The sequence below is a fragment of the Rana temporaria genome, chromosome 5 (assembly GCF_905171775.1).
Source record: "Rana temporaria chromosome 5, aRanTem1.1, whole genome shotgun sequence".
Taxonomy (NCBI): Eukaryota; Metazoa; Chordata; class Amphibia; order Anura; family Ranidae; genus Rana; species Rana temporaria.
The window spans coordinates 92,814,441-92,828,657 of NC_053493.1; the positions used below are offsets into that span (position 1 = coordinate 92,814,441).

At 45.1% G+C, this 14,217-nt stretch overlaps 1 protein-coding gene across 2 annotated transcripts in view; it reads left to right on the plus strand.

Moving 5' to 3' along the window:
* Window positions 1-8,851: 8,851 nt before the first annotated feature.
* Window positions 8,852-14,217, plus strand: part of STK31 (serine/threonine kinase 31) — a 369,252-nt gene continuing 363,886 nt past the window's right edge. For both annotated transcript variants that reach the window (XM_040352870.1, XM_040352874.1), the window contains exon 1: window positions 8,852-8,945. The gene's annotated coding sequence lies outside the window, so the exon portion shown is untranslated. The remainder of the gene's footprint in view (window positions 8,946-14,217) is intronic.

Here is a 14,217-nt window from a genome sequence, read left to right on the forward strand (position 1 = left end):
AAGAAATTCTCAGCTGTCACCACGGTCATCTTGACCAGTGTGCCCATTGGAAAATTTCCCCTCTATTCCTTTTCTGTTGACAACTCAAAATTTTATATTTTCTTTTACTGCCACTCTTAAAGCGGAGTTCCGGCCACAATTTCACTTTTTATATATAAATACCCCTGTAATACACAAGCTTAATGTATTCTAGTAAAGTTAGTCTGTAAACTAAGGTCCGTTTTGTTAGGTTGTTACAGCATTTAGACACTTTATAAAATAGAAATTGACTGGGGCCATCTTAAGTGTGGGCATCATGAAGCCAGACTGTATGACTTCCTGGATTTCAGCCTTGCAGATCTCGCACATGCTCAGTGCTGCACAAGCAGTGTCAGATCAGGTTTCAGCACCTGTGCTGTCCAAGTCACATGATTCTTTGAGACTGGGGAGTGCACAGACTCCTGGAAAGTTACACCCACTACATTCCCAGGAGTCTGTGCAGTGTAGGTTAGGAAGCATTAAGCACCTAGGTGCAGGAAGTGGGAAGATTAACTATTCTGCCTAGCAACAACACTTTGAAGGCATCTAAAAAAAAAAAAAAATTTCGTAAAGGACTAATGACATTTTTTTAAAACTACTGATGTAATGTTATATTTATGGGTGGAACTCCACTTTAATGATAAATATTGCCAGGACAGAGAAGTTGATTCTCACCAACAGGAACACAGCCAGCAATAGAAAACCTGAGAGGTGTTCTAATTCCTCTCTATCTGCCCCCCCCCCCCCAACTGCAAGTGTAAACAAGGTCTTACCCTAGGTTCACACCTATGTGTTTTTTTTGTGTGTTTTGCAGAACCACACCACAGTCCATTTAACATAGTTTCCTATGGTATGCGTTTTTGGAAAGGGTCAGGACTTTTTTTCCATGTTTTGTATGTAATAGACTTTAATGGAATCGCACCAAAACCGCACGTGTTGTGTTTGTGATTAGACTTTTGATGTGTCTTGTGTTTTTTTATGACTGCGCATGTGTGTGCGTGCACGCATGACCTCAGAATGATGTTGTGTAATACATTTTACAAATGTGTGACTGGCATTGAGAATGTAAACCAACTCTGTAAATAAGGAGTCTAAAGTTCAAGGCTGGCCCTAGACACATGCCACTATGGTTAAAGTGAAATTACACTGCATCTGAGCACCACAAACCAAAAACACTATTTAATTAGTTTTAATATTGAAAGCAAACCCCCCCATCCATCCATGCTTTATTTTGCTAAGATATCCCTTTGAAAAACACCCCTAGCTTTTCTGGCTATGGCCATCTTGCATAAGGGCAAATGATTCATGTAGCATTTACTTCCTGGAGTCCATCTACCCTTAGCTAAGCATACTCGCATGCATGCTTGTGCTGAGAAAACCCCTCCTTCTCTTCTACATTCTCCTGGGATATATGACATAATTTGCCTAGGCCTGGAAACCAGGAAGTAACTGAAGAAATGTAAAAAAGTTTAAAACAAGTAAATATGATGTACAGTGCATCCTGAAAGTATTCACAGCGCTTCACTTTTTCCATATTTTGTTATGTTACAGCCTTATTCCAAAATGGATTCAATTAATTAAAATTCTACAATTCCCCATAATGACAATGTGAAAGAAGTTTGTTTGAAATCTTTTCAAATTTATAAAAAAAAAAAAAAAATCCCATGTACATAAGTATTCACAGCCTTTGCTCAATACTTTGTTGAAGCACATTTGGCACCATTTACAGCCTCAAGTCTGTTTGCGTATGATGCTACAAGCTTGGCACACCTATTTTTGGGCAGTTTCTCCCATTCTTCTACGCAGGACTTCTCAAGCTCCATCAGATTGGATGGGGAGCCTCCGTGGACAGCCATTTTCAGATCTCTCCAGAGATGTTCAATCAGGTCAAGTGTGGGCCTCTCAAAGACATTCACAAAGCCGTCCTGTATCCACTCCTTTGTTATCTTGGCTGTGTGCTAAGGCCCCTTTCAGCACTTCTAAACTGCCAGTAAAACACTGAGCGCTTTTGAAGAGCCTTTGGAGAGCTTTTCAGGTGCTTTTGAAGAGCTTTTTATTAATTTCAATGGAGAGGGCGGATTTTTTCACCACCTTGCCAGCGCACTGCCCCAGTTTGAAAGCACTCATTGATTTTAATGGAAATTGGTTTTCATGAGCTTTTCGGGTGCTTTTTTTTTTAGCGTGAAAGCCCCTAAAAAAGCGCCTCAGTGTAAAAGGGGTCTTGTTGTCCTATTGGGAGATGAACCTTCTGAGGACCAGAGCGCTCTGGAGCAGGTTTTCATCAAGGATGTCTCTGTACATTGCTGCATTCATCTTTCCCTTGATCCTGACTAGTCTACCAGTTCTTGCCACTGAAAAACATCCCAACAGCATGATACTGCCAGCCCTATGCTTCACTGTAGGGGTGGTATTGGCCAGGCGATGAGCGGTGCCTGGTTTCCTCCAGGCTTGCCATTCAGGCCAAAGAGTTCAATCTTTTTGGCAAACTGCTGATGGGCTGTCATGGGCCTTTTATTGAGGAGTGGCTTCCGTTTGGCCATTCTACCATACAAGCCTGATTGGTGGAGTGCTGCAGAGAAGGTTGTTCTTGTTAAAGGTTCTCCTCTCTCCACAGAAAAAATGCTGGAGCTCTGTCAGAGTGATTATTGGGTTCTTGGTCACCTCCCTCATCAAGACCCCTTTCACACTGAGTTTTTCAGGCGGTACAGCGCTAAAAATAGCGCTGCTATACCGCCTGAAAAACTCCTGCCCAGCTACCTCAATGTGAAAGCCGGGAGGCTTTCACACTGAGGCGATGCGCTGGCGGGAGACCAAATCTCCTGTCAGCAGCATCTTTGGAGCGGCGTGTATACCGCTCCTTCACATTTAAAACAATGGGAAACCGCGGCAATACTGCCCGCAATGCGGCCCTGCCCTTTGGCGCATTGCTGGCGGTATTAACCCTTTATCGGCCGCTAGCGGGGGTTAATACTGCACGATAGCAGCCGATTCTGCGGCAATCCCAGCGGTATAGCGCCGCTATTTTTTAGCGGCGATATACCGCCACTGCGGCTCCCGGTCCAATGTGAAAGCGGCCTTAGGCCCCTCTCCTCCGATCGCTCAGTTTGACTGGGAGGCCTGCTCTAGGAAGAGTCCTGGTGGTTTCAAACTTCTTCCATTTACGAATGATGAAGGCCATTGTGCTCATTGGGACCTTCAATGTTGCAAAAATGTTTCTGTATCCTTCCCCAGATCTGCGCCTCAAAACAATCCGGTCTTGGAGATCTACAAACAATTCCTTGGATCTCATGACTTGGTGTGTGCTATGACATGCACTGTTGACTGTGGAACCTTTTATAGACAGGTGTGTGCCTTTCCAAATCATGTCCAATCAACTGAATTTACCACAGGTGGTCTCCAATCAAGTTGTAGATACATCTCAAGGATGATCAGTCAAAACATTATGCACCTGAGCTCAATTATTGAGTGTCATGGCAAAGGCTGTGAATACTTATGTAAATGTGATTTTAATTTTTTTTATTTTTTATTAATTTGCAAAGATTTCAAACAAACTTCTTTCAAGTTCTCATTATGAGGTATTGTTTGTAGAATTTTGAGGAAAATAATGAATTTAATGAATTATGGAATAAGGCTGTAACAACAAAATGTGGAAAAAGTGAAGCGTTGTAAATACTTTCCGGATACACTGCACTCCTATTTACTAATGCTGCTAGCATAAGGTTTAAACATAAAAATTGTTGATTGGGAGAGTGAAGTTCCACTTTAATACCTTCTCACCCGGTCTATAGCAGAACGATGGCCGAGCGGTGGCTCTCCCATTCTGACTGGACGTCACAAGATGTCCTTCAGAACAAGCTGCTCGTGCACACTCCTGGGGGCGCGCAGCGATTGGTAGTGCGGTGTGTCGCTCCAAAGCACTGCATCTCTGATCACGGTAAAGAGCATATGATGTAGGCTCTTTACATGTGATCAGTGGTTATCGGCATTCTTCTATTCACGCCGACAGAGTGTAAATAGAGGAGAGACAATAAGCTTCTCTCCTGACTGGGGGTCTGCACTGGTAATCAGTGCAGCCCCATCAGCGATGCCTTTCGCTGCCCATCAGCGATGCCTGTCAGTGCCATCTATCAGTGCTGCTCATCAGAGCCCATAAAGGCTGCCAGTCAGTGAAGGAGAAAACGTACTTAAAGGGGTTGTAAAGGTTTGTGTTTGTTCACCTTAATGCATTCTATGCATTAAGGTGAAAAAACACCTGACAATCACAGGCCCCCCAGCCACCCGTTTTTCTTACCTGAGCCGGTTCACCTGCTCTGCGCATCCACGGCGTCCTCTTCTGAACGGAGTCTTGGCGTTGATTGGATAGATTGATAGCAGTGCAGCCATTGGCTCCCGCTTCTGTCAATCAAATCCAATGATGCGGCCGCTGGGGGGCAAGTCATACACTTGGCGGCTTTGGACGCCGACTGTATGACACGGGAGAGCGCCAGCCAGTGTTGCCAACCGCCCGTATTATTATGGGCAGCCGCGTAAAAAGACACTTTTTCCCATGCCCGGTGGTGGTGTGCTTCACTGATGAGTGATGTATTAGCACATCCCGCCAGGATGTGGCGGCACGCCAGCATTTAAAATCTGTATCACTAACCAGTAGCACTGGAGCAGCACGCGGCGGAATGAAGGAGCCTTGCATCCAGGGCCAGGCAATCCAGAGTCCCCAGGGACCGGGGGGAGTGGGGGACGTAGTTACAGCCCAGCCGACGATGACAGCAGGTGATGAAGCAGGGGGGATGGAGGCAGGGTGTGATGCTGGCAGGGGGCAGTGGCGGCTGGTGCTCAAAATTTTTGGGGGGGGCGCAAACGAAAAAAAAAAAATTGCAGCCTCACTGTGCCCATCACATGCAGCCACTGTGCCATCAAACGCAGCCACTGTGCCATGCCACCAAATGCAGCCACTGTGCCATCAATTGTCACCACTGTGCCATGCCATCAAACACAGCAACTGTGCCATCAATTGTCACCACTGTGCCATGCAACACAGCAACTGTGCCATCAATTGTCACCACTGTGCCATGCCATCAAATGCAGTCACTGTGCCATCAATTGTCACCACTGTGCCATGCCATCAAACAGCAACTGTGCCATCAATTGTCACCACTGTGCCATGCCATCAAACACAGCAACTGTGCCATCAATTGTCACCAATGTGCCATGCCATCAAATGCAGTCACTGTGCCATCAATTGTCACCACTGTGCCATGCAACACAGCAACTGTGCCATCAATTGTCACCACTGTGCCATGCCATCAAATGCAGTCACTGTGCCATCAATTGTCACCACTGTGCCATGCCATCAAACAGCAACTGTGCCATCAATTGTCACCACTGTGCCATGCAACACAGTAACTGTGCCATCAATTGTCACCACTGTGCCATGCCATCAAACGCAGTCACTGTGCCATGCCATCAAACGCAGCCACTGTTCCATCAATTGTCACCACTGTGCCATGCCATCAAACGCAGCCACTGTGCCCCTCAATTGTTGCCACTGTGCCAATTGTCACCACTGTGCCCTTTAATTGTCACCACTGTGCCCCATGATGCCACTGTGCCCATTGTCACCACTGTGCCCCACGATGCCACTGTGCCCATTGTCACCACTGTGTCCCATGATGCCACTGTGCCCATTGTCACTCACCACTGTGCCCCATGATGCCACTGTGCCAATTGTCACCTCTGTGCCCTTTGTCACCACTGTGCCCCATGATGCCACTGTGCCAATTGTCACCTCTGTGCCCTTTGTCACCACTGTGCCCATTGTCACTCACCACTGTGCCCCATGATGCCACTGTGCCAATTGTCACCTCTGTGCCCTTTGTCACCACTGTGCCCCATGATGCCACTGTGCCCATTGTCACTCACCACTGTGCCCCATGATGCCACTGTGCCAATTGTCACCTCTGTGCCCTTTGTCACCACTGTGCCCCATGATGCCACTGTGCCCATTGTCACCTCTGTGCCCTTTGTCACCACTGTGCCCCATGATGCCACTGTGCCAATTGTCACCTCTGTGTCCTTTGTCACCACTGTGCCCCATGATGTCACTGTGCCCCTTTCCCTGTAAAAAGCACTTACCTGAAGATTCCATGTCCTCCCTCGATGTCTTCTGCCGCTGTGGTGAAGCTTCAGCCAATCAGGTTCCTGATAACCAGAATCCAGGAACCTGATTGGCTGAAAACGGCCGTTTGTCTTATGCAAGGAGCGCAGATTGCTTGTGCTCCGAGTATAGACATCTGAGAGCCGGAGAAAAGCCTATCAGAGCCGCTGCCTTTGATAGGCAGTTCCCCTCAGCCAACCAGCTGCCGCTATTCGGGTAACCGGCGTCCCGCGTCTGGTTACATAAATTGACCAGGCAGCTGGCAACCAGCAATAACATACATTCGTGCATTTATGCACGAATGTGTGTTATTTGCGAGAGGGGGTGGCGCTGCAGCGCCCTCTATAGACGGCAGCCAGAACTGCGGTTAAAATGTCAAAATGACATTTTAGCCGAATAAAAGTTCTTAAAGGGCCCGTTTTTTTGTTTTTTTTGTGTGACTGTGGGAGGGGGGGCGGCGCCCGTGCGTCCCTATGGACGGGCCGCCACTGGCAGGGGGTGATGGTGGCAGAGAGGAATGGTGCATTGGTGGCAAGGGGTGGTGGTGGCAGAGGAGTGATGGTGGCAGAGGAAAATGGTGTATTGGTGGCAGGGGATGATGGTGGCAGTGGGGAATGGTGCATTGGTGGCAGAGGGGAATGGTGCATTGGTGTCGGGGGTGGTGGTGGTGGCAGAGGGGGGTGATGGTGGCAAAGAAGGTAATGGTGGCAGAGGGATGGTGGTGGCAGAGTGTGATGGAGACTGGGTGTGATGGTGGCAGAGGGGGGATGGTGGCAGAGAGAGCTTTCCAGAGGAATTTAACTATTGCGGGGAGGACCCGCAAGAGCTGTCGTGGGACCCCAGAACAGGGGGATCGGGGGGCAACTCTGTGCAAAATTAACTGCACACTGGAGGTAAGTATGACATGTTTGTTATTTTTTCAGGTGCTACTTGATAGACATCTGTGTGGCTTCATACACAGATGTCTTTTGAAATCGCATCTGAAATTGACAAAAGTAGTGCAGGAATTACTTTTGCAAATCAGTGCGGCGCCGCAAATTGGTGTTGCACTGATTGGAACAGTGCCATTGCCGCCAATAGGCTGCGACTTGTCATGCGATTTGATCTCTCAAATCACATGACAAACTGCTCCAATGTGAACCTAGGCTTACAACCACTTTAATTACAAAAATGTTATTACAGAAGCAAAGAAAATCTTATTTTTTAAAGAAATTTCTGTATTTTTCTTTTATTTGTTGAGCAACAAATAAAAAAACAATTGGTGATTAACCACTTAAGGACCGCCTCCTGCACATTTACGTCTGCAGAATGGCACGGCTGGGCACATGCACGTATAGGTACGTCCTGTACTAGTACCCAGCAGTGGGTCGCGGGCGCGCGCCCCGGTCCGAAGCTCTGTGACGGGAAAGCAGGACCCGCGGACCCGATCGCCGCTGGAATGCCGCGATCGGTCCCCGGAGCTGAAGAACGGGGAGAGCTGTGTGTAAACACAGCTTCCCCGTTCTTCACTGTGGCGCCGTCATCGATCGTGTGATCCCTTTTATAGGGATACACAATCGATGATGTCACACCTACAGCCACACCCCCCTACAGTTGTAAACACACATGAGGTCACACATAACCCCATGAGCGCCCCCTTGTGGTTGACTCCCAAACTGCAATTGTCATTTTCACAGTAAACAATGCATTTTAAATGACAATGGTCCCAAAAATGTGTCAAAATTGTCCGAAGTGTCTGCCATAATATTGCAGTCACAAAAAAAAATCGCTGTTCGCCGCCATTAATAGTAAAAAACATTTTTTTTTATAAAAATGCAATAAAACTATCCCCAATTTTGTAAACGCTATAAATTTTGCGCAAACCAACCGATAAACGCTTATTGCAATTTTTTTTTCCAAAAATAGGTAGAAGAATACGTATTGGCCTAAACTGAGGAAAGAAATTTTTTTTTTTATATATTTTTGGGGGATATTTATTATAGCAAAAAGTAAAAAATATTGAATTTTTTTCAAAATTTACGCTCTACTTTTGTTTATAGCGCAAAAAATAAAAACCGCAGAGGTGATCAAATACCACCAAAAGAAAGCTCTATTTGTGGGAAAAAAGGACGCCAATTTTGTTTGGGAGCCACGTCGCACGACCACGCAATTGTCTGTTAAAGCGACGCAGTGCCGAATCGCAAAACCTGGCCGGAGCCTTTAGCTGCCTAAAGGTCTGGGTCTTAAGTGGTTAAATACCACCAAAAGAAAGCATTACGTGATTTCGCAATTGTCAGTCAAAGTGGTTAAAAGTTGCAATGTTTGTTACCTAGGAGTCCTCCATAGGTACTCAACTTTCTAACCAATGGGTTCCCTGCACTGCATTTACACATAATATGAAACTCCAGCTAATAGAACTATGACATAACCATGTGACCCCCAGCCTAAGCATGACCCTGTTGCAGTTGCAAAAAATACAATTAAAGAAAGAAAACACAACACATAGAGAAAGCTGCTGATTTGTTTTTTGGATGCTTCTCACATTCATTCCTTTGAACACGCGTCTAGAATTTTTCGTCGCCTAGCGCGCCATCTAGTGGCGCTATAGACTAACAACACCCAACAGGCCTCTGAGCGGGAATTTGGCGCGCGGGGGCGGAGTCATCTCGCGTGCTACTTTTTGTCTTTTATCTTCTCGCGAGAGATCCCTGAGAAGACTCGAGAGCGTGTGAGGGGCGGTGGAGAGCGCGCTGGTAAACGAAGACGTGTTTTCTGTGTCCTGTGGCGTGAGTGTGAGGTAACTGAAGTATTACTGAGGTGGCCCGTGTGTTATGTCGTGTTCAGCAGTTGTTGTGACTGCCTGGAGGTGTCGGGCGGCTGAGCCTTTCGTTACATGTAGTCTGTAATGGGCTTTCTGGTCCCTTTCCTCTCCAATATCGTACGAATCTCATTGAGGCGCCTGGACATGTGAAGGAACATGGAGGCTGCCATCCTCACACTTGCATAAAGTCTGCCTGGCTGGCATCATGCGATAAAAAGAAAATATATGGCCTTAGGTACACTACAAAGCTGCATGTCCTCCATTAGGTCTCATCCACAACACCAGTCATATAGTGTGTGAACCATAGTTGTGTAAAGCCTGCCATTAAAGTATTAACCCTGAGTCTAAACTTGCACCTTTCCATATGCTTATAATAAGTTACTGGTAGGTGCCATGAAAACAGGCGTATCTAGTGAACATGGCGCCTATGGCAAGTACTGAAACTGCGCCCCTGTCAAAACATTTGAAACCCATCTTATAGATAATACTGTCAGTATATACAGGTATAACAGTAGGTTAGTTGTTGGGACTTGCCTCACTTGGTTTGAATCTGGGCCAGGAAGCTATCTGCATGTAGTTTGGATGTTCTCTTGGTGTGGGCACACTCCAAAGCCATGTTGGTAGGTGATGGTCCCCTGTCTGTATGAAGTGGCAATGTACATGGGTGATCACAATCTGCATGCCACCTCCCACGCCTGAAAAATTATCCAAAATGAGCGCTGGCCTAAAATCCGTCAAGAGCTGGACAGGACTGAATGGAAGTATACATAGATATGTGTAGGGTCCTCTATGATTGGTAGGGTCAGTGTAGAATATGATTAGCCATGTGCACTGCCAGTCTACACAGGGTACACTTCACCTACCTGCATGTGTTTGGATTGGAAGAGGAACCCCACTGGGATAACATGCTAACTTCATGTAGCTAGTGTCCTGGGCAGGAGTGGAGCCCAATAATATAAAAAAAAAGGTTGTGTGTGTGTATATGTATGTATGTATGTATGTGTGTGTGTGTGTGTGTATATATATATATATATATATATATATATATATATATATATATATATATATATATATATATATATATATATATATATATATATATATATATATATATATATATATACACAAATATTCTCTCAGGGTTTGACAAATTTGCTTGGAATCTAGGAGCCAGCTAAAAAAGTTAGGAGCCAGAAAAAGCGCCCATTCCCGCAGAAGCAAACGCATACGTGAGTAGCGCCCGCATATGTAAACGGTGTTCAAACCACACATGTGAGGCATCGCCGCGATTGGTAGAGCAAGCACATTAAATCTAGCCCTAGACCTCCTCTGTAACTCAAAACATGCAACCTTCTAAATCGCTTATAAACCCATCTATAATAGAAGCTAATTGTAAAGTGTTCCTCAGATGGTATATGGTGTCGGCTAGGCTCGCTGCCTTTGTACCTGGAGCCACCCCCCAGTGTTTTAGGGATTGTGGCCAGGTTGGGACCACATACCATATTTGGTGGACATGCCCTAAGGTTAGGAGGTTTTGGATCAGGGTCTATAATTTTATTTATTCTCTGACTCAGTTGAAAATGGTTAAATCAGCAAAACAGGCTCTTTTGGGTGGCAGGGTTGTGGAGGCCTCCAAGGCCCAAAGGTGGCTGCTTACTTTCATTTTTATATCGGCGAAGATTACAATAGCTAGAAACTGGCGATCCGCCGCCCTGCCATTCGATCAGCTTAAACGAAAATTATCCTGGCTGATGTTGAATGAACGTTTGACGGCACTGGTCCAGGATAAAATGAAGTTATTCCATAGAGTATGGGACCCATGGCTTGGATGTCTCACTAATGATTTAAGGACGCTGGTGACGTAGTTATGGTTGTTTTAGATTGACTTTGGGGCACTGGACGGTTGCTCTCCTGTTTTTCTTTTCCCTCTACCTTTCTCTGTTCTTTCCCAAGAGTTCTCAAACACTGGTCCTCATGCTGAAGTTATAGTTCTGATGGTGAGATGGGCCTATGATCTTGTACCCGGGGATACTCGGCCTGTAAGACTTGGTGTCCATGGGGTTAGCACTGATTGTTATTTTTATTTAGATGCACTTTGGGTCATGCCCATGAGTTTTTTTTTTTTTTTTTTTTTTTGCCAAATTTTGTTGATACTTGGACTTTATGTTGTATTTAATCAGGGCTCGACAAATCCCGGTCGCCATGGCGACTAGAAATAGGGTCCTGGCGACTTGGCTTGGAAGGGGGGGCAAAAAAAAAAAAAGAAATAAAATATATATATATATTTTTTTTGTCAGCTGGCGCCATCTGGTGGTGGCCGTTGGTATTACAAGTTAAGCATTACAAGTTAAACAGCAATTCTAATGTCATTTTTCACTGCCATCTTCTTTCCTCTAATTAGAACCCCCAAACATTATATTTTTTATCCTAACACCCTAGAGAATAAAATGGCGATCGTTGCAATACTTTCTGTCACGCCGTATTTGCGCAGCGGTCTTACAAGTAGGGCCGAAACAACTAATCGATTAATCGGCCAGTAACATAATGGGGTTAAAAAAAATTAAATTAGTTCTTTATAGTACAAAAAGGCAAATCGCTACTGTAAATATTACTTTCACTGTCCCACAGTAAAAAAATTAACCCCTTAGGCCCCGTACACACGACCAAACATGTCTGCTGAAACTGGTCCGCGGGCCAGTTTCAGCAGACATGTTCGGTCGTGTGTAAGACCGAGCGGACAGGATTCCAGCAAACATTTGCCCGCCGGGCCTTTTCCCAACGGACAAATATTCCTGGACTTGTTTTAAAACAGTCCGATGGAATCCTGCCGGCTCTGACATGTTCGGTCGTCTGTACAGACCTACCGTACATGTCCGAGCGCCCGCCATCCCTCGCATGCGTCGAATGACTTTAACGCATGCGTGGAAGCATTTAACTGGCAGGCCCGCCCACGTCGCCGCGTCATCACCGCGGACACGCCCCGCATATTGTTTACGCGCGGATTTCTGTACGATGGTTAGTACAGCCATCGTACAGAAATCCCCGGGCAGACATGTACAGTGAAAACGGTCCGGCGGACCGGTTTCATCGTACATGTTTGCCCGTGTGTACACGGCCTTACAGTAGCGATTATTTGCTCTTTTTGTACTTTATTTTTGTTTTTTTATCCCCATTATGTTACTAAACATCTCAGGCCTGGGTCACACCTCTGTTTTTTGGTGCTTTTTGCAGAAACACACTATAGTTCATTTACATGTTTTCCTATGGGACACATTCACATCCATGATTTTTTTTCAGCTGCTGCGTATTTGGAAAGGGCAAGGACTTTTTATAGCAAAACTGTGCTATTTTGTTTTTTTTGGTTCAATATACTTCAATGGAGAAGCTGCAGAAAAGCATATAATGTGTTTTTGCGCAATTTGTGTTTTGTAATCTGCCCAACAACAAATTGGCCCAAAAAAAAAAATGCAATTATTTTTTAAGGCTATTATCCGATTAATCGAAACAATAATTGGCCAACTAATCGATTATGAAAATAATCGTTAGTTGCAGCCCTACTTACAAGTGCACTTTTTTGGGAAAAAATTACACTCTTTTTAATTAAATAAGACAACAGTAAAGTTATCCCCATTTTTTTAATATTATGAAAGATAATGTTACGCCGAGTAAATTGATACCCAACATGTCACGCTTCAAAATTACGTCCGCTCGTGGAATGGCGACAAACTTTTACCCTTTAAAATCTCCATAGGCGTTGTTGAAAAAATTCTACAGGTTGCATGTTTTGAGTTACAGAGGAGGTCTAGGGCTAGAATTATTGCTCTCGCTCTACCAATCGCGGCGATACCTCACATGTGTGGTTTGAACACCGGTTACATATGCGGGCGCTGCTCACGTATGTGTTCGCTTCTGCGCGCAAGCTCGTCGGGACGGGGTGCGTTTTCTGGCTCCTAACTTTTTTAGCTGGCTCCTAGATTCCAAGCAAATTTGTCAACCCCTGTAAATAATTGCTGTATGGGCCTTTGATTGCGTTTGCTAACGCATGCTAATGTGTTGAGATGCTTTTGTACTATTTTATGTCTTTCAATAAACATAATTGAAGCATAAAACATGCAACCTGTAGAATTTTTTTAAACATCACCTATGAAGATTTTAAAGGGTAAAAGTTTGTCGCCATTCCACGAGCGAATGCAATTTTGAAGCGTGACATGTTGGGTATCAATTTACTTGGCGTAACATTATCTTTTATAATATATAAAAAAAAATTGGGCCAACTTTACTGTTTTATTTTTTTAATTAAAAAAAGTGTATTTTTCCCCCAAAAAGTGCACTTGTAAGACCGCTGCGCAAATATGGTGTGACAAAGTATTGCAACGACCGTCTTTTTATTGTCTAGGGTGTTAGAATAAAAAATATATATAATGAGGCCAAGCAGGGAGATGACAAATGATAAAATCATTTTAACCACTTGCCTACCAAGGATGTCATATGACGTCCTCGGCTTTGTTCGGTGATATCTGAATGATGCCTGCAGCTACAGGCATCATTCAAATATCACCATCTTCAGCCGGCGATTTTCTGCACAATAAGAACGATCAAAGCAGCAGTTCCGCCGCTTGATCGTTCTTATACGCAGCGGGAGGGGACATCCCACCACCATCCGGTGCTTCTCCGGGCTCTCCCGTGCCATCAGGGGCCCTGAGAACGAATCGGCCGGCGCTGGCTGGAAAGCATAGAGATGACTGGTGACCAGATGGTGACCGTCAGAGGCCCGGGAACGACATTATGACGTCACGCACGGGTACCCGGAAGTAAACAAAGACGCAATCGCGGCTGGCGCATGAGATCTGTGAATTTTTTTTTTTCATGATCTCATGCTTGTAAGCCTGGAGGAGAGATGTGGGGTCTTATTGACCCCACATCTCTCCATAAAGAGGACCTGTCACACTGATTCCTATTACAAGTAAACAAAGTGTAAAAATAAAAAAACAAAGTAAATATAAAATACATATTTTTTTTTTTAAACGCCCCTGTCCCCGGTAGCTTGCGCTCAGAAGCGAACACGCATGTAAGTCCCGCCCACATATGTAATGCAACAATTCTAGCTCTGTAACTCAAATAGTAACCTGTAGAAAAAATTAAAACGTCGCCTATGGAGATTTTTAAGTACCGAAGTTTGGCGCCATTCCATGAGTGTGCGCAATTTTAACCACTTCAGACCCAGACCTTTTGGCAGGTAAAGGACCTG